This window comes from Eulemur rufifrons, chromosome 30, assembly GCF_041146395.1.
Source record: "Eulemur rufifrons isolate Redbay chromosome 30, OSU_ERuf_1, whole genome shotgun sequence".
NCBI classification, from domain to species: Eukaryota; Metazoa; Chordata; class Mammalia; order Primates; family Lemuridae; genus Eulemur; species Eulemur rufifrons.
In genome coordinates, this window is record NC_091012.1 from 97,778,021 (window position 1) to 97,781,992 (window position 3,972).

Consider the following 3,972-nt stretch of genomic DNA (forward strand, 5'->3'; position numbering starts at 1 on the left):
GAGAAAATCATCCGGCCCTAGGACATGGTAAAGGTGTCTTAGAGATGACTCTCAAAGTAGAGTACATACAAGAAAAACTTGATAAATTGGACCTCATCAAAACTAAAAAACCTTTTGTTCCGTGAAGGATCCTGTTCAAAGGATAAAAAATGGATTACAAGGAAATATTTGCAAAATACTTATCAGACAAAAAACCACTATACTGCTATCTAGAATATATACTAAAACTTTAAAATTTCAACAGTAAATAATTTTAAATGAGCATAGCATTTCTCTCCAAGTAAACAGGGCAAAAGACATGAAAAGACATTTCATTGAAGGTGATATCATGGTGACAAAGAAATACATGAAAACATGTTTAACATCACTAGTTTTTAGAAAATGTCAATTACAACTACATGAGCTAGCAGTATATAAACTATTAGACAATCTAAAATTAAAAATAGTGATAATACCAAATTCTGACAAAGATGCTGAGAAATTGAATCTCACATGTTGATGGTGGACTACAAAATGGCATAGCCACTTTGGAAAACAGATTGGCAGTTTCTTAAAATACTAAACATATACTTACCACATGATACACCTATTGTATCCCTGGGCATTTACCCCAGATAAATGAAAACTTACATTTATACAAATACTGACACACAATTGTTTACTGCAGCTTTATTTATAATAGCCCAAAATTGGAAACAGCCAAAATGTCCCTTAAGAGGTGAATAGCTAGTTAAACTGTGGTAGAAATGTACCATGGAGTAATCCTCAGCAATAAAAAGGAACACACTATTGATGTAAACAACAACTTGGATCAATCTCAAGCTATTAAGCTGAGGGGAAAAAAAAGCCAATTTCAAAAGTCATATACTGTATGATTCCATATATATAACATTCTGCAGTCAAATGCTCTACCACTGAGCTATACCCCCACACCCATATATATAACATTCTGAAAAAAATAAAATTATAGATAGTGGACAGATTAATCGTTGCCAGGGATAGTGGTGTTTTTGGGATTGTGTGATTGTACCAGGGTCCCTGAGGCAGACCTGTCGTGGTGATGGAATAACTCTATGTCTTAATTGTAGTAATGGTTACACAAATTTACATATGTTTTAAAATAATGTAGAACTAAACACACACATTATACCAATGTTGAGTTACTGGTTTTGATATTGTACTATAGTTATTTAAGATGTGAATTTGGGAAAGACTTGGTGAAGGGTATGTGCATCTCTCTGTACTAATTTTGCAACTTCCTGGGAATCTATAACTATTTTCAAGTGAAATAATTTTCCAGTGCCTAACATAGTTCTAGCACCTAGTAGATACTTGGTACTGTTTATTGAATTAATTAAGAAGCTTTAGCAGGGGAAGGGGCCAAGATTGCAGACTAAGAAGCAGCCTGCACATGCTACTCTCACAGAGATGATTGAAAGTGGTGAGTGGACATTCACCTTCAGATCAATCATCTAAGAGAGAACATCGAGAATCAACAGAGGTGAGAGGAGGCACCCAAAGTGAAGGAGAGGAAAGAGAGGTGACCTACTCTGTGGTATCAGAGGTACATGGGGAAGGCACTGACATATGGATAAGGGACAGAGGAGAGAATCTCGGGGCTGCACACTCCCTCCACGGTCATGGCTATCTAAGCTGGAGGAGGGACCCTCCACTGTAGCATGCTGCAGGACTGACAAAAGGAGCTGACTGGAGGCTGTGCAGTGGCATTGCTCCAGAGAGAAGGCACAGTGGGGACCCACTGGCTTGCAAACCCTGGGCCCTGTGGCTGGCACCATTTTGAAATCCCATACCCAGATAGCTGCCTCCACCAGGGGCAGGTCAGCTCTGTTGCTATTGCCTCCCCATCAGCCCTGCCAGACTGAGGAGGGAGCAGGGAGGCTGGGCACTCTTGTGAGTCCCATGGGCAGGAGCTGCATGCCTCCACTGCCACTGGAGGAACTTGGCAGTGAAAACACTTGGTTTGCTGCAGATCAGCAATTGCTGCTGCCCATGGGGCTGCACTGAAGCCAGCATAGGCCCACAAACATCATTCCCCATTGCTCTGAATGGGGACGCTCTCAAGGTGGCTCAGGCCAACAATCACTGCCACAGAGTCTTGGGCAGGGAAACACTCAAGCCCCCAGTAGCCATGAAATGCCATCACCCAAAGATATGAATGGGGCAGTGCTCAAGGCAGCATGCACCAACAATCACCACTGCTGACAGAACTAGGTGAGGCAATCACACTACAGCATGTGTACTACTAGTTACAACCACAGGGGAACAGTGAGACAGGAGACAAAAGATGCATGAGAATAGCAGTGTTAAATGCTCACTACCACTTTCCTGCAGGGTCAATTCTCTGGAGTAGGACACAAGTGCACCATCGAAGAACCTCTACTTCTTTGCACTAAGTAGGAGAGTTCCCAGCAGAGTAGAACAGATACACCACACACTTATCTGTTTCCTGCTTAGGGAAGAGGTTTCAGATGAGAAGGAAATAGCATAACAACTTGGTCAAAATGGGGGAAAAAAAAAAAGCTGTTTCAACACCTCCAAAGCATTACAATAGGTCTCCAGCAATGGACCCCAACTAAAGGAAATTGATGAAATATCAGATATGGAATTCAGATTATTGAAGGCAAATAAGATGAATGGGATGGATGAGAAACTGGGAAACCAACACAAGGAAACAATAAAAAAATTCAAGACATGAAGAAAAATTCTCTCAAGAGATAGATAGGAAAAAAGTTAAAACAAAACTTAAATGAGTCACTAAGGGAATTTCAAAATACAGCTGAAAGCTTAAACAGCAAACTAGACCAAGCAGAAGAAAGAATTTTGGAACTTGAAGACAAGACCTTTGAATTAACCCAATGAGTCAGAAATCTAGAAGAAAGAATAATGGAGAATGAACAATAACACAGAGAAATATCAGACTGTATAAAACAAAATATAGGTATCTCTGAAGGAGAAGAGGAAAATACAAAAAGGAGGAAAAATCTATTTGAGGGAATAATCAAGAAAAGTTTCCCTAGTATTGCCAGAGATTTAGATATCTAGATAAAAGATGGTCAAAGAATACCTGGAGGATTCATAGTATATAGGACATCAACAAGACACATAGTTTTCAATCTGCCCAAAGCCAAAATGAAGGAGAAAAATCCTACAAGCTGAAATATGAAAGCAACAACTAACTTACAAAGAAAAACTCAAAAGAATAACTGCGGGCTTCTCAGCAGAGACCTTACAAGCCAGAAGGGACTGGGGTCCTATTTTCAGTCTTCTTAAACAGAATAACTGCCAGCCAAGAATTTTGTATCCTGTAAAACTAAGTTTCATGAATGAAGGAGAAATAAAATTTATTCCAGAACAGGCAAACACTAAGGTAATTTGTCACCACTAGACATGCCCTATAAAAAATACTCAAAAGTTTTCTATGTATGGAAGAGAATGATTGATACCCACCAATGAAAAAACATCCAAAAGTTAAGGTTCACAGTTGTTATAAAACAGTAGCACTAGGGGAAAATAAAACAACAAGGTATCATTCAACATGATGAACAGAACAGTATCCCACATGTCAATAATAACACTGAACATAAAATGATGTTAATACTCCCCTTAAAAAGTATAGACTGGCTAAATGGATTTAAAAAGAAGCCACCCAAAGTATATGTTGTGTCTAAGAAACCCATCTAAACCACAAGGACTATCATAGATTCAAGGTAAAGGGATAGAAAAAAATATTCCATGCAAATGAAAGTAGACTTTAAATCAACAATGGTAAAAAAAGACAAAGATGGTCATTATATAATAACAAAGGGAGAAATTCAGCAAGAATATATAACAATCTTAAATATATATGCACCAAACACAGGAGCTCCGATTCATGAAGCAAATTCTGCTAGATCTATGCAAAGAAATAAAGAGTAGCATCATAATTTATGGGCACTTTAACACTCCACTGAC